The sequence below is a fragment of the Danio aesculapii genome, chromosome 7 (genome assembly GCF_903798145.1).
Source record: "Danio aesculapii chromosome 7, fDanAes4.1, whole genome shotgun sequence".
NCBI lineage: Eukaryota > Metazoa > Chordata > Actinopteri > Cypriniformes > Danionidae > Danio > Danio aesculapii.
Window position 1 is genome coordinate 12,238,634 of NC_079441.1, and position 25,893 is coordinate 12,264,526.

Genomic DNA, 25,893 nt, shown 5'->3' on the forward strand with positions numbered 1-25,893 from the left:
TCATATTTAATGCATGTTTATTAGTACAGACATTTAGACATAACAAAATCAGATAAAAGTCTAGATATTATGCTGTAGTTACATTACCAACACTACTGTATCTAACATGAAAGTTCACTAATGTATACAAGACAAGAAAACATTGAATACATATAAATTCTCAGACACTGTCATGTTGCAGCATTGGCAAACTTCATTGTAAACATTTCACACATTAAGGCACATTGCTGAGCAATTGATATGACACAATTTAAAAAACCTAAATGGGTTAACAGCCCAAATCATTCCGATTACAATTATTAGTGATTGTCTGAAGGCTGCTTTCTAGATAAATCAATTAGTTCACATGTTAAATCCATCCCTCACGTCTGCTTGTTTAATTTCCACAGAGCGCCGTCTGGAAAAGATGCCGGACACTGGATTCCTGAGGTGATCTGATTGACCATTTGAGTCAAACATAGCAGGATATGGCTTCAGTATCTCCAGCAGCTGATGACAACTGTGGTTTTATGTACAGTATTTCATGCCAGGAGCCTGTTTAGAGAGAGAGAGAGAAAAAGAAAAAGATTAATATCACGTGGCTTGCTGTCATGACAAATATAAGAATATATACGGGCACCAACAACAATGTGAAAAATGAAATCAATTATAGTCGTTTTATATTTATAGAAAACATTAAATGCATGAAAAGTGTTTCAAGTAAAATCAAGTGTAATTGTCATTCAGTGTAATGAATATTTTTGTAAAACTGAAACCGTAAAGCCTACTTATTAAAATATAACTTCTTGCTGACTAATGAGTAAAACTTAGTAGTTTGAATGACAGTGGCAAAGTAAAGATTTAACCTGATAACGAGTCAGTATTTTGGGGCTGCACTGTGATCATTAAATAGAGCCTTTTGATATGTCATCTACAAACGTATTTACGAGTTAAAAGTACACGAACGATGCCACACAGTCGTTATTACGAGAAAGAAACCAAGAGTTGAGGGCGTGTCCATGTGAAGCATGGCGAAATCGATAGACTCAGTGTCTGTGAGGCTTCCTAGGCGCTTTATTCACATAAATAAGCATTTTTGTTTATTAAATAGGTAACAAACAACACTTTTTGCTCTTGTAATTTACCAAAAGAAGGTACACCGGCATCTTGTGATGACGAAAGTGACTTGAACGCACCTATCTTCATAATTACGCCTTGTTAACCTGTACAAACTTCCCTGGAGGACTTAAACGCAGCATGTCGAGGTTTTTTTGGTGTATAAAGTACACTGAATGACATTTTATTTTAGTAGGTTTTCTGTAAATCAATTTAAACTGTGTGATATTCATTATATTTAGCATTTTCATGTAACCTATATAAAAAAAACATCTTCATCCATCAACATTAGAAAGAGATGCAAATATCTAAAGTTGCAGGCATGTTTGTGTTATTTTTAAATAACCCGTCAGAAGTTGTTTTTGCAGTGTTGAAAGAAGAATAAAAATACTCTATGAAAGACTCCTGTGAGCCAAATTAGAAGTTTGCAATGTCTTGAATGTGTCTCAAAATATCTGATTGACTGAAATGCAAATGACAGCCCTGCTATCTGTGCGTCAATGTACTGTAGATGAATCTACTAATCTTCAATGATCATCCAGTTCTGCTATTTTGAAAACGCTGATCTGAAACGCAAAACGACGCAAACATACATTTTCAGCCATTTTAATGGCTCTGTGTTTCACCACAAATGATAAAAGTGGATTCACAGGTTTGCAATATTCCTAAAGTTTTAAAGGTAGTGTATTTGTGGAAAGGCCAGAGTCCATTTTGATGGCTTTTCATTTGTTGAGTTTAATGAAAACAATCAAGAATCTAAATTGCTGGTTGTGTTATTGTACAATTTTACTGCATCATGTTTACTATGCTGAGCGGCCATTATAGTCTTAAAGACGATGGGATTTCGAGATCATTTTGAGTGTTTTATATTGCTCCAAATAACGCAGTCAGTAAAAGAAAATCGGTTATCTAGTAAAAGGTAACGCACACAACTTCATGACCCTTCTTCATTCATCCCCCATATTTGTTTTCAATCCCTCATTCTTCATTTGCTTCCAAAAGTGTTGTGAATCATTTCTATATCCCGTCACCCTTCGAATATGTGTACGATGTGTACCAACGCCATTACCAGTTTTCCCAAATTATATGTAGAGAGGTTTATGGACAATTTAATCCCTGCAGGAGACTTGGCAAGACCCTTTTCTCTGTCAATTTTCACCCTCTGCTTCATTCAAACCCCCTCTCTCATTCTGTGCCTCTACAATGTGGGGTTTCTTTCTGTCTCTTTTTTTATATTCCACATATCTTTTTTTTTTCTTCTCCTCTAGCTCCCCCCCACCCAAAAAAACCCCTCAGACAGCATGCAGCTTATGCAAATCACTGGCCTTTTATTCTCAATTCTCGTCCTCAGCCTTGAATGAGACCTCAAGAAAACACACACACACACACACTCACTCACACACACTACTGTAATGGGAACAGAGCCCTCTATGACATTCTAATGCACTATTTACCACAACCCTCAACTATGATGGTTATAGCAGAACTGTAATCATATTATAAAGTTTACCTAATATGTTTGCAACTGTCCACCCATAAAGCAAATCACAACAGTCTCAAAACTATTGTTCCTTTTTTAAGAGTCTAAGATGATGATTGGGCCTTTTCTAAAATCTTATACACTGATTTTTTTTTCGTGGTGATCCATGAAGAACCATTTTTGAGGAACTCTTGATGTTTTTTTCTTGGTCTGAAGAACATTTTGATAAACTGAAGAACTTTTCTGAAGTTTGTTTCGCGCAACTGGCTTGCATGGTTTGGGTCTTGTGGAGCTGCAAATCCATGGATTTGCTCTTCAGTGTTTGGACTTTCAGCAGTGAAATTTAAACCACACTGAACTGAACTAAACTGAACTTCAACTCAGAAAACTGGACTGACACAGTTTCAATTGCAATGTTAAGCTGCTTTGACACAATCTATGTTGTAAAAGCATTATAGAAATAAAGATGAATTGTATTATTGGAAGCCTGGTAAACAAAGTAACCATTATGGAGACTACTCATTAGTCACATTGGTGTAATGGGTGGATTGTTTGTTAAATGGCTTTCCATCTCCCATTATAACACTATTTCTAAAGTCCAAAACCACCTCAAGTGATAGGCAAACCCAGCTATTGGCGATAAATAATCAATTGGGAATAAACAATTATTTTGAAGATAAAACTTAAACACTTTTCACTTAAACATTTTTATTAATCTAATAAATATAAGAACCTTTTCCCTACTGTCCTTTCATGGAATTTAAAGGTCTACTCCTAGGTTCTCCATTTGCATTAAAGGACATCATTGCAAAATCCGCCATTTTATTGCCTAAAAAATCTTCATAGAGCCATATATATATATATATGTATAAAATCTTTTTCCATTCCAAAGAATTTTAATGCATTGGAAACATTCTGAGATATAGATAATTATGGAACCTTCATAATGAATAAAGTGTCCTCCATATATTCTCTCAGAAATTTCTAGTAAATTTTATAAACCATTACACAGAAATGAGAGGCAACACAGAATTCTGTAGAAAACTTTAAATTGTTAGATGGACTTGAAGAGCTACTTTAAAGATCTTTGAATTTTATTTGTTTTATATTTTGTAAAGAAGTGTACTATTTTTAAACAACACTGTATAATGCTGGGTTCCCAATGGATTTGTGTTTGGTCAACATGAAGGAATTGAGTTAACAAATTTAAGTGGATTGAACACAAAACAATTAGGTTGACCCTTAAAAAACTCAAGAATTGTGTTGTTTCAGCTTATTTTTATACTATAGTAAGTAATTTGAACAAACTGCAAATGTACACTGAAAAAAAAATGATGTCTGCAAAACTGTTGCAAACAATTTATTTGTGTTGAATTTAAACAAACAAATTAAATTTAAGAAAATTCAACTTAATTTGTTTGTTTAAATTCAACCTAAATAAATTGTTTACAACAACTTAAAGTAAAAAAATTAAGTAAATCCAAGAAATCATCTTTGAATATTTTTTTTCAGTGTATATTTTTAGTGAAGGATATAGTTTATTTACGCTGTGCATCAATTTAACCAAAAACATTAACGAGGACTTCGGGATTCAACCAGACGTTTTAGGAAAAGGGGGGCTGTTTACCAAAAAGTCAGTGCGACAGGGAGGAGGGGGGGCTGATGAATATAAAGTGCTTGCTGCTATTCCCAGGGTCCGGAACACACACACATACGCACACACAGGCAGGTTGTGTGTGTACATATAAGTGTGTGTGAGCCAACCAGTCTGACTTCCCTCAGACACTTTGACAGACAGGCCTTTTCACCAGCACATTTCTGGGGCATCCAGCTCTCCTCCCTTAGCAACCACCCCGAGTGGAGAGCCCCTCCAGCCGGACAGCAGGCCGCAGGGGTGGAGCGACGGGCCCGAACGGGTGTGGGTTACAAGGGGTGAGCTGGTTCACAGGGGTGGATGAAGAAGTTCCCAGTCTGGCTGGGACTCCCACAGGCAATGAACTTGAACTTGACTCTGATAGCATTAATGAGGATCACACCGCCTCATACTTATTTGCATATGCATTGGAGCGGGGGTTTAATCGTCAGTAAAAGCATAACAATGGTTTCATCACTTTAAATTAAATAAGTGTTAACTGAAACTAAATAATGTAACAAAAATCTAAACACTGTAAAATATTATATGATTAAAACGTCATGACAACAGAAGTTTCTGTTACTTTATCTTATTTTAATAAGTTAGTCAGGTTTTAACCAATTTGATTTAGCTAAAAGCGTTTGGTTCCACACAATCAATTTGTGTTGAGACATGGTGGAATTAAGCTAGCTTACAAGTTTTTTAAATTTAAGTGGATTGAACGTAAAACAATTAAGTTGTCCCAAAAAAGGCAATAATTGTGTTTCAACTCATTTGAAATAAGTAGTTTGAATGAATATCAAAAGTCATTTCTTTGAGTGAAGTTTAACTTAATATTTTAAGTCAGTTTGACTGATGTAAGTTGAGACGTGACAAGAAATGTTTATGCATCTAATTTTTTTACAATGTACAGTTTTAATGTACTGTATATGCAACAATTCTCATCATTTTTTGGCTGTTTATTCACACAACAAATGTTTTAGGGCACTAAAATGCAAAAAGTTGCATATTATTGACAGCATTTTAGTTGCTTTTCTATCATGTTGTCGACTATTTATAATAACATGAAGTGATATTCTGCATGTAAAAGTTAGCTTATTTTAATTAGCTAATTAGGGCTACATTTTAATTTTGTACTAAAATTGAAAAAAGACCACTTAATACTACTACTAAATACTATATCCAAAACTAAAACCTTTATAAATAATTTATTTTAAGAAATTTACTTGAACCGTTCCTTGTTTTCTGTAGCGTGCACTGAACAATAATTATTGCTGCCTAAAATGTTTTAGTTGATTAAACAGTTTCTAAATACTGGGTTGCGGCTAGAAGGGCAGTCACACACACTCTTACACTATGGCCAATTTAGTTCATCCAATTCACATATAGTGAATGTCTATGGACTGTAGGGGAAACCGGAGCACCCGGAGGAAACCCATACCAACACGGGGAGAACATGCAACCTCCACTCAGACATGCCAACTGGCCCAGCTGGGACTCGAACCAGCGATCTTCTTGCTGTGAGGCAACAGTGCTAACTACTGAGCCACCGTGCCACCTTAAATCAAATTTGTAAAATGAAAACATTTTTGTTAAAATCTGATTTACTAAATTAAGTTAAAGTAACATAAAAACATTTTGTTGTCATATTTTTTTACAATGTATTTGATAAAGACGAGCGTTATATTAAAAAATCTATGAGATAAGTAGTAAACTGCAGGTTTTGTATATTAAACAAAGATTCTGTTTTAAAATAAAATAATATTTTAGTCAATCTACTTCAAAATGTTGTTTTAATGGTGATAATTAATATCTTTTGTGTTCGTTTTACTACCAATTTTGTATTTGTAAGTTTATTTTCATTTCATGTCTCCATTTGAAGGTATTGTTCACACAAACAGTTTAAAAATGTGGTAAGATGTCCTTTAAAAAACGTTTTCGTCCATAAAATGATAGTCATTCATTCATTCGTTTTTCTTCGGCCTAGTCCCTTAATTCATCAGAGGTCCCCACCGCGGAATGAACCATCAACTTATCCAGCATATGTTTTGCACAGTGAATGCCCTTCCAGCTGCAACCCAGTACTGAGAAACACCCACACACACTCACAGTCTCACACACACACACACACACACACACACACACACACACACACACACACACACACACACACACACACGCACACACACACACGCACACACACACACACATACACTACAGCCAATTTAGTTTATCAAATTCACCTATAGTGCATGTCTTTGGACTGTGGGCGAAACTGGAGTACCCGAATCAAACCCACACCAACAATGGGAGAACATGCAAACTCCATACAGAAATGCCAACTGTCTCAGCCGAGATTCGAACCAGTGACCTTTCTGTGAGGCGAAAGTGCTAACCACTGAGCCACCATGCCACCATTACACTCAAATTAAGTTTGCTCTTTGTTCAAACTACTATTTTAAAATGAGCTGAAACAACAGAGTTCTTGAGATTTTTTTTTTTGGTGGGGGGGACAACAAGTTTCATGTTCAATCCACTTAAATTTGTAAAAACGAATGGTAACACTTTAAGCTCCATTTGAGTATTATTAGACTGTCTGCTTAATATCTGTTGATACTCCTTCAACAGACATTTTACAGGCTATGAGAAACTTTGCAAGTACATATCAACTTACCCTAACTCTAACCCCAACCTCAACCTAACAGTCTACTTATAATTTAGTGAGAATTAGTTGGCATGTAGATGCAATGTAACTTAAGTTCAACAAAAGGACAATCAAAATAAAGTGTGACCAAACGAATAAGCTAGTTTAATTCCTTCATGTTGTCTCAACACAAATCGATTGTGTGGAACCCAGCATTTTTTACTGTGTACTTAACATTCAACCAAGAATAATTACAATAGATCAATAACAATTCAATAAACTGTAAATATATATAGCCTTTATATTTGCTAATTCCCTTCATTATGAAGTAATGTGGACAAAATGTGACGCAAAACGTGAGCATCGATCATTACATTTCAAGGTCTTTTCTAATGACGGGAGCACGGTCTTGACTCTGAATTTTCTGAATTTTCAGTGATGCCCTTTACTCTTGCGTCCTCCAGGACACAGTTACTGATGCGCATATGAGTAGCTTCTTCTCATTTTTATTGCTTTATTACAAATTACATCACCAGGAACTTTTCAGCACAACTCCATTCAGGTCATTCCAACTTCATCTTTAGCACTTTGCATTGTTATCCACAAAAGGAGAGTCTTTAAAGAGCACTGAAAGAACTGGTTCAAAAGTGACCTCAATTTTTTTTTTTTTTTTCAAGGTTGCGCCCTCAATACAATACAGAAATGATGATTTCAATGGCACAGACCTGAATAATAAGGATCAAAAAAGTGTGTTTGTCTTCTAAACTGATTTGAAGTCACACGAGGGCTCTTTCATAGGCTTAGATTGAGATTTAAAGCACACTTCAATGACTAGAAATGAACGTTTTGCCATCATTTACTGACCCTCGTGTTGATCCAAACCTCTCCTACTTACTTTCTTATGTTAAACATACACACAACATATTTTTTCAAGCCAATACTGTCTTATAGTAAAAAGAAAGTAACATAGGATTGGAGTGATATGAGCATAAGTCTTTATAAGTCCTTATTTAGACTTGAGCCTTGTTTTCTGCTATAACATTCTAAATTTGACTATGAAAAGACACCCCAAATGTGCTTATTTTTAAAAACATATCTTCAAAAAATTAATATGATCAGTAAGTCATAACACTCTGTTTTTAAATTAATTATATCTTTATTAAACCATTACTTTAGTCATGTTTGTAACTTGTTTTTAGTTATATAAGCTGTTTTAAGTCAGTTTTTCTTATTTAAGTTATAATGAGGAGGCACGGTGGTTTAGTGTTTGGCACTAGCAAGAAGTCCCAGCTGGGCCAGTTGGCATTTCTGTGTGGAGTTTTTATGTTCTCCCCGTCTTTGCATGGGTTTTATGAAGACATGCGCTATAAGTGAATTGAATAAACTATATTGGCTGTAGTGTGTGAGTGTTTGTGTGAATGGGAGAGTGTATGGGTGTTTCCCAGTACTGGATTGCGACAGGAAGGGTATCCGCCAGGTAAAACATGCTGGAATAGCTGGCGGTTCATTCCGCTGTGGCAACTACTGATAAAAAAGGGACTAAGCCAAAGGAAATTGAATGAATGAATGAACGAAAGTTATAGTGACTGATAAGGTTAAATTGAGTCAATTGTACTGAATCATTCAAAGGTCTAAACATTCTAAATGCAACTATTACAATTTTTGTCTTCTTTTCTGATACAAAGATCTTCATGTCCTAAATTTGACTATGAAAAATACCTTTTAAAGTGGACCTATTATGCCCCTTTTTGTAAAAAGATGTAAAAAGCCTCTAATGTCCCAAGAGTGTGTGTGTGTAAAGTTTCAGTTCAAAATACCCCACTAACAATGTTTTATAACTCTTTGAAACTGCCCTGTTATAGGCTTTGTCCCTAATTTGTGCCATTTTGCTGACTGTCACTTTAAATTCAAATGAGATTGTGCTCTTTTCAAAAAAGGGTGGAGCTACAAATGCCAATGTGTCAGCATAGTGGCAGATTCAAAAACAAGAGAAATAATGATGGCGAGATCATCACTAATAGGCAGCGTAATGACATATACAAAGGGAGAATGTCAATTAAAGTGCTGCAGGAGCTTTTATCAAGTGTGATTATAAAAAAAAAAATGTTTACCATTAGAAGCTGGTTATATTCAGACTGTTGCCACACAGCTGTGTTTAAACCCCTTTAAGACCCATAAAATCATTCTTTAGAATTTTTGTTTTGTTTTCTGATAAAAGATCTTAAAGGAACTTTTCATAGTCAAATTTAAAACATTTCGATTTTTATTTCGGACAACAAGAGACAAATTTTAAATAACAATATGTTTTTTAGCGTCTTAAAGGTATTTTTCAAAGCCAAATGTAGAACTTTAAGACCCCAAAAATATTCTTATGTAGAATTTTTGTCTCTTTATTTCACCACAAAGATCTAAATTTAAATGTATGAACATTCAACATTTTAAAATTTATTTTATGAAAAAAAAAAAAAAAAAAACAACAACCTTTAAGACGCCCCGAAAATAATCTTATTTAGAATTTTTGTCTTGTTTTCTGATTAAAAAGATCCTGAAGGAACTTTTCATTGCCAAATTTAAAACATTAGGATCTTTATATCAGACAACAAGACACATTTTAGTTAATGACAATATTTTTGGGGTCTTAAAGGTATTTTTCATAGTCAAATTGAGAACATTAAGACCCCAAAAATATTTTCATTTAGAATTTTTGCTTTTTGCAATCACAAACATCTAAACATTCGAAATTTGACTATGAAAAATATCTTTAAGGCCCCCCCCAAAAAAGTTTTCTGATACAAAGATATTAATGATCTATGACTATGAAAAATCCCTTTAAGATCGGAAAACAAGACAAAGAAATTGAAAATGTACCTTTAAGACCCCCCTCAAAAATAATCTTATTTATAATTTTTCTCTTTTTTCCAACAAAAAGACCTAAACATTCTATGAAAAATACCATTACGACTGAATCATAGTCAAATTTAAAACATTAAGATCTTTATATCGGGCAAAACATTGTAAACGAGAGTTTTTTTTGAGGGGTCTTAAAGGTATTTTTCATAGTCGAAATTTGATTATGAAATCTTAAGATCTTTGTATCAAGACCAAAACTATAAGAATATTTTTGAGGTCTTAAAGGTATGTTCACAGTCAAATTTAGAACTTTAAGACCCCCAAAATATTCTTATTTATTATTTTTTTCCATCACAAAGATCTAAACATTCTAAAATTCTTTAAATAACAATATTTTGTAGGGGTCTTAAAGGTAATTTTCAGTCAAATTAAGAACTTTAAGACCCCAAAAATATTCTTATTTAGATTTTTTTTCTCTTTTTACCCACACAAAGATCTAAACATTCTATATTGACTATGAAAAATACCTTCAAGACATAATCATAATTTTTAATATGAGTTTTTTATAGTCAAATGTAAAGCATTAAGATTTTTATATTGCTACCTTTAAGACCACAAAAAAAAATCTAAATAATATAATTAATAATTCTAAATAATATTTTTGGGGGTCTTATAGGTATTTTTCATAGTTTTAGACCAACAAAAACATTCTTATTGTGAAATTATCTCTCTTTTTTTCTAACGCAAAATTATATTTATAAATTTAGCTGTATTTAAGAAAATTAGAACACATTCTAAATTGGACTCCATGATTCCATATCCTTAAAACAAGAAACTATATTCCAGTGGCTTCAGAAAGATATGCTCTTAGTGTCTCCATTGTTGTTCTGGATTACCAGAACAGTTGAGTTTAGATCTAGCTCTCTGCTGACTGTGGGTCTTTTTGCAGCCTGTTATTCCAGCCCGAGTCCTGCTCGGGAATCCCAATCCCAGGCTTTTCAGGGCCACTCGTCCAGGGAGAGGGGGAAAAAAGGCGGGGGAAACCATTTGAAAGCTCCCCCGTAGCTGATACAAAGCTGAGAACAACCCTTTGCCGGATAATCGTGTTTATCCCAAGATTAAGACGAGATCGACAGCTGAGGTATCCAAGGGGAATTTTACCGTAAAAAAACACACACACAATGGTCTTTAACGCAAACCCAAGAGATGATTCAGAGTGGTTTTCAGCCACTGTTCTTTTCGCAGCTATGACCACAGATGAAAATGATACGTATTGCTGATAAGTGTCTTCATTAACTCTATCCACTATCAACCTGGGGTTAATAAAATGTAAAAAAAAAAAAAAAAAAGTATTATTCTATAACAAGCCATGACACAAAATGACTACACAAACTAGATATAATATTTTATTACCCACAGCCTAGATATATATATATATATATATAATATTTTACATAACATTGTATGATCTATCTATCATACAAATTTATATACAAATTATCTATCCATCGTGCAAATATATAGACAAAATGTTATAGACAAAATGTATATAGACAAAATCTATCTGCAATGTTTATGATATCTATCGTGCAAATATATAGACAAAATATGTGTTTAAGATATCCATCTGCTATATGTTTATGATATCTATCTATCTATCTATCTATCTATCTATCTATCTATCTATCTATCTATCTATCTATCTATCTATCTATCTATCTATCTATCTATCTATCTATCTATCTATCTATCTATCTAACCTAGATATATATAATATTTTACATAATATTGTTTGATCTATCTATCGTACAAATTTATATACAAATTATCTATCCATCATGCAAATATATAGGCAAAATGTGTTTATGATATCTATCTGCAATGTTTATGATATCTATCCATTTGTCTCTATCATACAATTATATAGACAAAATAAATTTATGATATGTATCTATCTGCTATATATATTTATGATATCTATCAAACAAATATATAGACAAAGTATATACGTTTATGATATCTATATATCTACCTATTTATCGTGCAAATATTTAGACAAAATATGTGTTTATGATATCTATCTATCTGCTATATATTTGATATCCATCTATCTATCCATCCATCCATCCATATACCCACCCACCCACCTACCTACCCATCATGCAAATATATAGACAAAATATGTGTTTATGATATCCATCCATCCATCCATCCATCCATCCATCCATCCATCCATCCATCCATGACAATATATAACGGTATTTACCTACACAGTCAATACCATAAATGATAATCAATTATTAACTTAAACACTACAAACTGAACTACACTGTTCCTATTTACGGTGACCTTTTATGTGAAGCTGCTTTGACACAATCTACATTGTATAAGCGCTATACAAATAAAGGTGAATTGAATTATGAAGCTATATAAAACACTACTAATAATATTACTAATATCATAGTTATTATTATTATTAACGAACTTAAGAAGCACAAGAAGCTAAACAACCATTTATTATCCGCTGTATGGTCATGATTATATAACACACATAATAATAATAATAATACATAATAATACACATAATAACATCACAGGTATTATTAATCTTAAAGCGAAATATATAATTCATATGTGAACTGACTTCAATACAAAACCCTAAAAAATATCAACACAAGTGTGAACTGTCCTGGAAAGCAGAACTAGCGGTTTCCATTACAGCTGCAGTCATATAATATACGTTTCCAAATCTAATCTGACACAAAGTTTTTATCACCAGAGAGAGAAATGAAATCTCACAGAGCTGGCTCTTTCGGAAAATAAATACGTGAAGCCCTATAACGCCGGACGTAAAGATGACATATGACAGGGAGAAAACTGTTAGTATGCCAGACAAATATTCCCAGATAGCAAACCTCCCATAGGCCTTTGATATTAACATGCCAGCTGCAGCAACTGCCACATGGGGCCACAGACTGAGATCCAGACAGTAAAAGCCCTCCCCCCATCCCACAGCTCTTCTCCAAAACTGCACTTTTTTTTCCTCCATATCTTTTCAATTCAAGCTTAATTGTATAACGCTTTTCATAATAATCAATGTAATAAAAGTGTGTGTTATTACATTACAATCAAAATCAGAGGGTTAAGGTGTTATAGGGTGGACAGTATACACACAAAAATATCCATAAATAAGTAGTTTTCCGTATTTTGTGATTCTTCTTTTTATTTTTCCTAGTTTATTTATGCTTTTGAATTGCATTATGGGACCTTGATCTTTCTTCCAACACCCTTTAACCTTGAAAAGTTGGAAAAAGTGACTATTATTGACAACTTTAATAGTTTAAAGTGATATGTTGTCTGGGTTGGTGTTGTGTATTACGCTGCAAAAATCTTGTAATAAACTGCTAGCACATTTTCTGGTATTTTACAGATGTATTTCTCTGTGTATTATTTGTTATATATTATTTCAACCTATTAAAATTTCAATAGAAGTCAATTTGTTAAACTGTAGAGTTGAGTTTTCACCATCAAAATCGATAGAGCAGAGATCAAGCTCCCATAATGCAATTCACAATTGTAAATAAACAGAAAACACTATTATAGTATACTATTATTTATATATATATATATATATATATATATATATATATATATAGATAGATAGATAGATAGATAGATAGATAGATAGATAGATAGATAGATAGATAGATAGATAGATAGATAGATAGATAGATATATAATATATACATATATATAGATAGATATATAATATATACATATATATAGATAGATATATAATATATATATGTATATATATATAGAGAGAGATATATATATATAGATATAGATGTGTGTGTGGATGATGCACTGCCAATGAAGTGAGTTTGTATTTAACATTGTCCTTGAATATCTTATTGTTCAATGTATTTCTTAACATCAGTTGTTTATCTCGACCCATTTGTTTTTCTGCAGTGCTGGTGTTGAGATTAGAAATCCTCAGTTTCAGCAATCAGATACTTCTTTTAGTGCATCCCACATCAATAATTCCTCCTTTCTTTTTTTGCGACAGCTGTGAAATGCTGTCGTGGTGCAAACTTTCTCTGTGGTTTTCTGTATCACTGCCTCCATTTTACTGGGTAATATATTGTAATGGAGCTTTAATTAATTGCTTGCCCAACCGCTGTGCCCTGGCAGAAGGGGGAGAGGAAGGAACTGTCCTTCAAATTCAACTTGAACGCTTTCAATTTGTGATGCACGTCGTACATTTTAGCAAACAAACAAACTGGACACAAAACGATGAGTTGCTTTGACTTAAAATTCGGTCAAATATTGACAAAGCCAACAGCTCCCACATGAACAAAATAGTATATTCATTTAGATATTGAACTATATTATATTATATTATATTATATTATATTATATTATATTATATTATATTATATTATATTATATTATTTTATATTATATTATATTATATTATATTATATTATTTTATATTAATATTATATTATATTATATTATATTATATTATTTTATATTATATTATTTTATATTATATTATATTATATTATTTTATATTATATTATTTTATATTATATTATATTATATTATATTATTTTATTTTATTTTATTTTATTTTATTTTATTTTATATTATATTATATTATATTATATTATTTTATATTATATTATATTATATTATATTATATTATATTATATTATTTTATATTATATTATATTATATTATATTATATTATATTATATTATATTATATTATTTTATATTAATATTATATTATATTATATTATATTATATTATATTATATTATATTATATTATTTTATATTATATTATTTTATATTATATTATATTATTTTATATTATATTATATTATTTTATATTATATTATATTATTTTATATTATATTATATTATATTATTTTATATTATTTTATTTTATTTTATTTTATTTTATATTATATTATATTATATTATATTATATTATATTATATTATATTATATTATATTATTCATTTTCGTTTCGGCTATATAAGTGCTTTTATTAATCTGGGGTTGCCACAGCAGAATGAACCGCCAACTTATCCAGCATTTGTTTTACACAGCGGATGCCCTTCCAGCTGCAACCCATCACTGGGAAACATCCATACACACTCATTCACACACATACGGACAATTTAGCTTGCCCAATTCACCTATGGCGCATATCTTTGGACTCTGGGGGAAACCGGAGCACCCGGAGGAAACCCACGCGAACATGGGGAGAACATGCAAACTCCACACAGAAATACCAACTGACCCAGCCGAGACTCGAACCAGCGACCTTCTTGCTGTAAGACGATCGTGCTACCCACTGTGCCACCGTGACACCCTATATTATATTATATTATATACAAATCTTTGTTGATAAATGCTACAGCTTATTGTTGTATTAACTTTACTGCACTGAAGAACTAATACATATTTACATTTTTACTACAGTAAACTATATATCCTATAGTTGTAAAAACTACAGTATTGGGTCATTTGTTTATATTACTATAGTTGTTATGTTGCCATAGCAACTATTGAATTACCACAACAGATTAATTCAAGTACTTAACTATTTAAAAGATTAACCCTTAAACTTTAGGTTTAAGCAACCCAGCGTTATGTAGAGTGCAACATAAAACGCTTCCCTTATATTACGCAATGTAAATGTTTATCATATTTTCTATAAATTACTATAATATTTTTTCATGTAGGTAATTACACAATGTGTACACATTGAGATATAACATCAAATGCTTCTCTTATTTTATTCTAGTAAATATTTTGTATATTTTATAGAAATTACTATAGTATTTTTTTTCATGTGGGCTGGGATAAAAATGTTATTCAATCAAATGCTTCCCTTACATTACACAACTGGTGAATATTTAGCATATTCATTATAAATTGCTATTGTATTTTTTCATGTGGGCTGGGTTAAAAATGTCATTTTAAAAGATTAACCCTCAAGATATACAACATAAAATGCTTCCTTTATATTATACAACTAGTAAGTATTTAGTATATTTACTATAAATAACTTTAGTACTTTTTCATGTAGGTTATTCAAAGATTAACCCTTAATATTGGGTTTTATAGAGTGCACACACTAAGATATCCAACATAAAACGCTTCCCTTATATTATACAACTAGTAAATATTTTGTATATTTTCTAGAAATTATTAAAGTGTTTTATTATAAAAGATTAACCCGTAAACTTTTGAGTTTAAGTGACCAAATATTTTTTTTAAAGTGCACACTAAGATAGACAACATCAAATGCTTCCCTTACATTACACAACTGGTGAATATTTAGCATATTTACTATAAACTCCTATAGTATTTTTTTCAAATGCTTCCCTTTTACAACTAGTAAGTATTTATTTCATGTGGGCTGGGTTAAAAATGTTATTTTAAAAGATTAACCCTTAAATTTTGGGTTGAAGCAACCAACTATTTCTTTTTAAATGCACACACTAAGATATACAACATAAAATGCTTTTTCTTATATTAAACAACCAGTGACGATTTTGCATATTTACTAGAAATTACTATAGTATTTTTTCATGTAGGCTGGGTTAAAAATGTTATTTAAAAGATTAACCCGTAAACTTTTAAACAACCAAGTTTAAGCAACCAACTATTTCTTTTTAAAAGTGATCCAACATAAAATGCTTCCCTTGCATCACACGACTGGTGAATATTCTGTATAACCGCTCTAGTATGCACCACAAAAATACATCACATCTACTGCATGAGGGCGATTCCTGACCGTACAAGTGTACAATGGTGCTAAAACACTCTCGACGCAGCCGCACGAAATAAAGCCATTCCCTGAGGATAGTCTCTTAGGGTTTCGGTGCTAATTTAGGCATCTGGCCCTGTCTGGGCCTGAGCATCTTTCTCAGCTTATTACCCTCCGCTGTCTCTGGCACTCCATCCATACAGACAATGGTGGGAAACAGGGGGGACCGCGAACCCACGTCAAGTGCTCGCCGTACAATGCTGCCATTGTAGAAGAGGAGAGGGGTCTGGAATAATAATGTGGGCACTATCAAACTGTTTACCAACACAGAGCACACAGCGGAAGATTTATGAGAATTCAGCATTTGGGGTATTGCTATCGATGTTTGGATACGTGTCAAAAATAAAATGTTTTAATATGATAAATAAACTGAGATGCAAATGACCTCATGTGGAAGTGATGGCTGTACCAGACACCTTAAGAGGTCTTTCTGCCTTTTTTTTTGGCAAAAAAGATATTATTATAGTCATAGCGAAGTAAAACTGCACATCCACAACGTGCATTAAGTGCTTAAAGTAATATTTATTTTAATTGGAGGTATTCATCAAGTATGCATTTGAACTGAATTTATAATAGCATTATTTTCTCTCTTCTGCTCGGTGCAGACAGAACAAATATTTAATTTTACTCGTACATGCATATGGATTCAAACCGTATGCGTTCTGTTTGACTGAAAACACAAAGAACTGGTAAACCACAAAAACAATACACAGTTCAGCGCATGATTTGCATATTGAAAACTGGAAAAATCTGGTATGGGTTTGGCACCGTGCCAAGCGGCATAATTAACACTTTTCAGCCACTGCTCTGCAGCAGTCACATTATGCTCTGACAAGCATCCACTCCCCCTGCTCGACCGCTTATATTCACACACACACACAACAGCAACACATAAATGCAAACCTGAACATTTATTCTCGCTTCTGTACATTTGCAAAGAGCACATTTCATGTTAAACCGTCTACATCTCTTAAACCATTATGTGCATTTTGGGGCGAATGCAATGTTGTGTAAGAGTATTGCAATAGATTCTCTGCTCAAGGATGAAAAAGGGGGAAGAAAAACGAGTTTTGTGTCCCTATCTGAGATATTTAAGCACTGAAGGTCTTTTACATAAAACCCAGAGAGATGAAGAGAGAGGAAACCCCTCCCCCTCACAGCAAGATACAACAGCCTAATTAGAAATTCTCTATTAAAGGTACAGCTTCTCATTTCCAGGCTACTATTTTGTACAAGGACGAGTTTAAATTGAGCCTTTTATTAAAAATATGGAGACCTTCAGTTTTGATTGTCTGGAATAATAGGTTGTGCTTTGTGTATTTACAAGAAAATAAATATATGTGTACAGTTGAAATAAGAATTATTAAATTATTTTTTTTTAAATATCTCCCAAATGATGTATAACAGAGCAAGGAAAATTTCAAAGTATGTCTGATAATATTTTTTCTTCTGGAGAAAGTCTTACTTGTTTTATTTTTATTTTATTTTTTTAAAATGATAGGTCAATATTATTAGCTCCTTTAAGCTATATATATATTTTGATGGTCTACAGAACAAACCATCATTATACCTTAACCTGCCTAGTTAACCTAATTAACTGAGTTAAGCCTTTAAGCTGTATAGACTTCTCTCGAAAAATATCTAGTCAAATATTATTTACTGTCATCATGACAAAGATAAAATAAATCAGTTATTAGAAATGAATTATTAAAACTATTATGTTTAAAATGTTCTCTCCGTTAAACAAATTGGGGAAAAACATAAACGGGGGCTAATATTTCATGAGGTTTAAAAAATTCTGATTTCAACTGTATGTATGTATGTGTGTGTGTGTGTGTATATATATATATATATATATATATATATATATATATATATATATATAAACATTTCCATATATTATTTATGTATTGACACAAATGTGCTGTGTTAAATCTTACATCTTCAGCAAGTTCACTGTGTGTAATCTTATTATTATTTTATTTATTTATTTATTTATTTCTTTGCTATTACAGGCTTGTGAGAAATGCTAAATCACACTACCTCTAGCTATTTCCTTTAAACATATGCACAGCATTTGTGTTTGTCTGTCATTCGCAAACATGAAAAAGCTTAAATTCTGCTTAAATATCTCCAAAATCACGTGTTTGCATTCAGACTTGTTTCTGAGTGCATCTTCATCCCTTGGAAATTTCTAGAAGGCATACAAAGACTGCATAATTCTCTTCAGGAATAAACAGCAATTGCGAACACAGACAGAACACGACATCAAAGTGTCTTTGAAATACAAATATTTGAATTCAAATTTAAATGCAAACGTTCGAAATATAGAAGGCTGCCACGTGCCGTTGTTAAAGCGCTGCTGTGCCTTTAATTGGGGGCTCAGTCCTCGCTGCTTGTTCCTATGCAATTATGTTAATATGCAGAGCTTGTCTGGTCTTTTTCATTAACAGAGGCGCTTGCATCATTGTTTCCTTTATTTGTAAGCTCCACGGGCACCTTCCGTACTCCAGTGATCTTTTTTACGCGTCTTTTTTGATGGGCTATTCTGCCAAGCCTCCTCTTTTAGGATAAAATGTCAGTCTTTTTTTCTTTTTTCTTTAAATGCTCATTTATGGACAACGAGGTCTTTTAGGCACGCAGGGTTTCCACGCTCAGTAAGTATGCAAAAACGGTTTTCTGTTATTACGAGGAGGATTCAGTGGCTTTAAATATTCAATAGATGACGCATCATTTGTCTCGTCTTCGCATTTTAATACATTTCAATGCATTTCTCTTAATATTTACGCTCTGTTCGTTCGTGTTGTTTTGGTTTAAGCGCAAAAAAGCAAGGCAAATTTGTCATCCTAGAGCAAATATGCTTTCCGATTGCCTGTGTTCCACCTATTCGAATCATTTTTCCTTGCAGCACAGCTCTGCATATCACCAGCAATCCATTATGACGCAACCAGTCACCTTTGTGAAGTACATTTCAGCATCTTCCATCCATTTCAATGACATAACACGCAGCTCACTGCAACCAAGCGGCCTGCGTGTACGTTTCCGTTTACCACGTAACATCCTAGGGAACCGAGCGGGCAATGTTATGTTTTGCACCTCTCGCCTTTTGACCAGCTAATGATACAAACTGTGGCTATTTTAAGAGGCAGCAAACATCATTAAAGCATGGCACAGTGTGGGAGCCGGTAGACCTCTTCTCTAACATTAAAGTTGGGCAGGGCAGAGCACATGCTATTGTAAGCATGGTGAGGGGCACTTGGCACCTTTGTGCCAGTAATTTGGCGTATCATTAAGCTGGAGAAACAAAAGTGCTCTTCAGTACAGGTCGACTCTGTGGCATTGGTCAAGAGGACGCTGTATGTCAATTAACTTAGTCTCTCGAGTGAGTTCAAGCAGCTCTTGCTTTTTGGTTTCATCTAAAAAAATTATACAAATTTGTGTTATTGTCAAATTTGGTATTGGGTTGCATGATTTTGTACTTGCCAAACACACAACACAACATCCAGTCAAATAAAGGGATAGTTCACCCAACATTTACTCATCCTTCACTTGTTTCAAACCTGAACGTCTTTCTTCTGTTGAGCACAAAAGATGTTTTAAAGAATGCTCAAAACCTGTAACCATTGACTTCCATAGTATTTGTGAATGGTTACAGGTTTCTAACACACTTCAAATGATCTTCTTTTGTTTTCAGCTGAAGAAAGAAACACTCGATCGTGAGTACATTTTCATTTATGGGTGAAATATCCATTTAATTGGCTGGAAGTTGTTATATATTAGATAAACACAAAATTGCGCCAGTTTAACAATCTTTACCAATCTTGCCTATTTTTAATTATCATTATTATTTAGATAAATATAGATTGGGAACCATTTGAGGGTGGTAAATAATGAGTACATTTTCATTTTTGGGTGAATTATCCCTTTAAGTTGTTATGTATTAGGTAAATACAAAAGTGCACCAGTTTGACAACAATACAAGTCTTGCTAATTTTTAACTATTAGTATTATTATTAATATGTAGATTTATAAAGGTTTGGAGCCACTTGAGGGTGGTAAATAATGAGTACATTTTAATTTTGGGGTGAACTATCCTATTAATTGACTGGAAGTTGTGTTATGTATTAGGTAAAGACAAAATTGGACCAGTATGATGACACAAGTCTTGTCAATTTTTTTATATTATTATTAACAATATTAATATGTACATTAAGAAAGGTTTGTAACCACTTGAGGATGGGTAAATAATGAGTAAATTTCATTTTTGGGTTAACTATCCCTTTAATTGACTGGACGTTGTGTTATGTATTAGGTAAATACAAAATTGTGCTAGTTTGACAATACAAGTCGTGCCAATTTGTTATTAATATTATTATTATTAATATGTACAGTAAGAAAGATTTGTAACCACTTGAGGATGGGTAAATAATGAGTAAATTTGTGGCTGATCTATCCCTTTAATTGATTGGAAGTTGTGTTATGTATTAAGTAAGTACAAAATCGTGCAAACACCAGTTTGACAACAGCACAAGTCTTGCCGATTATTATTATTAAGATAAAAAAAGGTTTGGAACCATTTGAGGGTGAGTAAATAATGAGTAAATTTTTATTTTGGGGTGAACTATCCCTTTAACTATTTAAACACACACACAGCAGAACCAGGGATTCATTAGCGTTCAAGGCTCGCTACAAATCAGAAGCTCTTTGTGCATATCAGAGTGTGTGCATATAGATAACGTCTCACGTGCTAATTAGTCGGGAAAGATGTGAGCATGATTTTTTAATGCAAAAATGATGTGGGGCCTAATCTTACGTTGCACCAAAAAAAGCTACCAACAAATCGTTTTTTTTTTTTTTTGCGTCGCTTTACATTTCAAACGACCCGGCCAATCATAATAAGCTAGCCTGATACAAGCAACGATGCAGCTTACCTCATGCCAACACAGCCATTTTAGGGAGCAGCAGCCAGTTTCTCCATCAAGATGGCTTCCTGAAAGCACACCCCTCATTCAGTCTTCCAGCATCTGGTGGTCCGTGGCAACTGGCAGCCTCTTTGTCCCCATTGGCACTTGGGATGTAGGCTCTCGCTTCTTTCTTTTTTTTTCCCCTCTTTTTTTTTTTCTCCGGGGGCACAGATGGCACTAAATGCTTCCGTTGACGATGAAGGGAGGGGAGCTGGTAGAAGAAGGATGAGGGTTCACTATTATTTTTCTTTTCTTTCATTTGGACAATTGCACCATTTTCCCCCTCTCCCTCTCTCCAAAAAGGCAGTGTAAATGGCTGGCAGTTGCTAAGGGGAAACAAGAAAATAAAGGACAAAAAAGGCCCTTTTATCACTGCCAAAGCAGATGTCATGGCAACTGCTATATATTATTTCTTTAGCGAATATAAACGCTATCAGGCAACTATAATTTCTCGACAGTGTCACGCTGAGTAACTTCATCAGGGACAGACAATCGGGAGAGGGGGGTGTTAGAAATGTAAATAGTCCAATCGTCCAAAGGCATGCAGGTCTGGCTTTCGCCATTGCTGGTCACTGTAGGTATACCGAATCAGCCCACATCAATTACTGTCCACCTATAATTTCATTGAATAACCCTTATTGGATTGGGCTAGGTAACCAGTTTAGCAGGAAAAGATCATTGTTAATGAATGATGACAGAATTTCTTTGCTCGCATTAATTTTACATAAAGTAATATGCCATGTGATAGTGGCCCATACATTCGTATCATTATCGAGATGGAGACGGACATATAATTTCCTCTCTCCGATCATTTATCGCATTGAAGCCTTTGGCCTAATGTCCTGGAGTCATGCTAACCACATATTCCCAGCCATGTTGAAACGGGTTTTGATTTAGATTTATTTTCTTTCTTTTTATGCAGGTCGTGTTTAAAGCTTTCAGAGATTTTTCTTGAGATAATTATGTGCTTTGCTTTTTTTATTTGCTGTGGTTAACAGCTGTAGCAAAGCTTTTCTTTATATATAATTTCAGATTGTTTGGAAATGCACAACATCTGTATAATACTGTATGATTTAAACAGCAAAAATAAACAAGCCATAGAGCATAACGGAATTTAAAGAGATTATGACTTGCTCTTTGCTGTAAAGAAAGTGTTAGCTAGCTAAAGCACAAATGTGAAAATAATATTAGCCTTTTATAGCTTTATTTGGGATTTTAATAGAAGAAATCCACTCATGAATTAACATAAAAAGCATCTATAGGTCATGCAAATGACCAACGCAAAGCTTTTTATGAATATGCATGTTTGTATAGCGATATAAACCAATATATGGATTTTCAGATAAAGATATTTGCCATTTTAATAGAAGAAATCCACTCTTGTATAACATAAAAAGCAACTATAGGTGATGCAAATGACCAACACAGCGCTTTTTATGAATATGCATGTTTGGATAGTGATATAAACCGATATATAGATTTTAAGATAAAGATATTTGGCATTTTAATAGATGAAATCCGCTTGTGGAAAAGCATAAAAAGCATCTATATGTCATGCAAACAACCAACACAGGGCTTTTTATGAATATGCATGTTCGTATAGCCATATAAACCGATATTTAGATTTTCAGATAAAGATATTTGGCATTTTAATAGAAGAAATCCACTCTTGTATAACATAAAAAGCATCTATAGGTCATGCAAATGACCAACGCAAAGCTTTTTATGAATATGCATGTTCGTATAGCCATATAAACCGATATTTAGATTTTCAGATAAAGATATTTGGCATTTTAATAGATAAAAATCCACTTGTGGAAAAATATAAAAAGCATCTATAGGTCATGCAAACGACCAATACAAAGCTTTTTATAAATATGCATGCTTGTATAGCCATATAAACCGATATATAGATTTTCCAATTAAAGATTTATGTAATGCATGTGTCTTGGGCTTGATTGGGGATTACTATTTGCATTTGGCTGCTTTCAAGTGCATGCATTCATTAGCATATACTTCATGAATTGCTGTGTGTTTGAATCAGATTAACTCTATACAACTAATTGTTCTAATTACAATGTTGCTTTGATTGCACTTACCAGATGGCGTTTTCTCCCTTAACTTCAGTCCTCCTGTCTCTCACAAAGACACTGCAGTCTGAGAGGCTACAATAAGTTGAAAGAAATGAAAATAATTACATTTATCAGAATATTTTTGGGTCTTTTACAAACTCATTCAAATTATTGGCGATTTGCAAACAAATAAATGACAGCCATATATTGAGCCTTGGATTGAAATGCTTAGGAAATGACTAATTTGCGCTTTTAAGTCACACATGGCATGTGAGATATTTATTTAATGATGGAAAGAATGCTAAATCAGCGCTTGAAACATTCTTTTTGCTATTCATATTTTATTTAAATAATGTTTAAGCTCATGAACACTATTTCCTTCTCTCTTCATTAATTTTAATTGGCACTCTTAGAGGAGTTGCATATCCTGTTGTTCTATTTATAGGCTTGGACACCTTTCTATGAAAATAAAACTTTGCATCTTGTGTATTTAGTGCATGCATTTATAGCATTTACCAGTAAAAAAAAAAAGACTTCAGTTTTAGATTAAATTGGCTTACACCTCATGTACACACACCATTTATTTCAGTAATTGTTTAAATACTATGTAATTGTTTCCAGAAACATTTATGCTATTGTTTAATTTAAAGATAAACAGAAAAAAAGGTTTGATATATTTCTGAAGAGCATAACAAGTGTGTGCGTGTGTGTGTGTGCGTGTGCGTGTGTGTGTGTGTGTGTGTGTGTGTGTGTCGCAGAGCTCCATAAACGTTATATAATGATTGTCAATAATGATTATAATGATTTTGAATTGTAAACGCTTTCATAATATTTGTTTTTGTATTATTACAGTGGAATGGTGGTGCTATTTCATAATAAGTATGCCACAAAAGGCCACATGCAAAATTAGCATATTCCGCTTCTTGTCTTCATCTCTGATTTGTACAGCCAGATTAATTTAGCCAATCATAATGAAGCTGCTTCAGCATGATGTCATTGCTAAGGCGTTGTGATTCCGTCAATGACGTCACGTATTATTATATTTGTTTGTTCCCCAGACCGAAGGTGTTCAAGCCGCAATTAGAATTAGAAGGAACTTCATGCAAATTATTTAAACGTGTCCTTATTTAAATAAACTATGATTAATCTTATGTTTTAAATACACTTGGAAATTTTGGTAGCTTAAAAAACGTCTGTCTAGTAAAGAGACTGAGAAAGTAAGCCTCACGAAAAGTAGTGATATAAGTTTTCAAGATCTGATGTTAATACTAAAGCTAACGATTTAAACCCTTTTGCCTTTTTGTCGGTAAACGAACTTATAAGTGTGAACAGCACCAACACGAAGAAAACCATTTTGTTGACTCATGACAAAAACATTTAATCTTTCCATCCTCTCAGTCGTGTTGGATGAAGAAATTGTCAGCAGAGTTTGATTTAGGAGCTCATTTATCCTCGAATGTTTATCGAATAGTTTCAAAATACACAATAGATCAAAACGAGATCGAGCTAGGCGTATTAAAAGAGGCCTCGTTTACCCGCGTCAGAGGCTGGATAACAGCAGCAATGGCTTTTTACCTGTGTCAGGTAAAGATAGTCTATATGGGGATTTGTGGAAGAAGGTTTGGGAAATAGCTAGAAAGTTCCTAAACTTTTTATAAAGATTAACAATGCTTGTCATGTAGAGAAATATATTTTCATTTACACGAAACTAAAAACACATATATAAACAATTTAGTCTAAAACAAATATGAATAATTTTAAACAGTTTTATTTTGTGTGCAATTAATATACAGTATTAGTTTTGTCATTAAAATGTGCTACTATTCTACTAATCTGACGATTATATTAGGCTATTCTCACATTTTAATACCTTTATAATTCATTCTCAGACTAAATAAGTCACTTGAAATAAAAACCAACATTCATAAACATCAAAGTATAACTTCACAAAACAATTAATGAATAAACCAAGCATTAATATCATATTTGGAAATAATATGTTAATTATAGAGGCGCTATATTTAACAAATGCTCTCGTATTGCAATCTTACATATGTCCACGAACAAACGCCTGTCCAAAATGTGCATTTAAAATGATTAAACTTGAAACAATCCTTGTGGCCTATAGACACACACGATCTTTACATTGCAGCGAATTAAACTGGCTGTATGACTCACACAGAAGGCCTTGCTTACCTCATGCAGATTCCCTGCGATCATTGCTTCCCATTCAACTTGTATGCAGTTAAGGAGGACGTTTCTACTTTCGGTTATCTAGCTTTATGAAGGCAGATAAACACTCATA

The 25,893-nt window shown here is 33.1% G+C and overlaps 1 long non-coding RNA gene across 1 annotated transcript; it reads right to left on the bottom strand.

The window, feature by feature from the left end:
• LOC130231681 (uncharacterized) lies at window positions 1-25,893 on the bottom strand. The gene is made up of 4 exons (XR_008838068.1): window positions 25,785-25,893; window positions 23,616-23,681; window positions 21,484-21,727; window positions 1-534 (listed from the first exon to the last, which is right to left on the bottom strand). It is a non-coding gene; the product is annotated as an uncharacterized LOC130231681 (long non-coding RNA).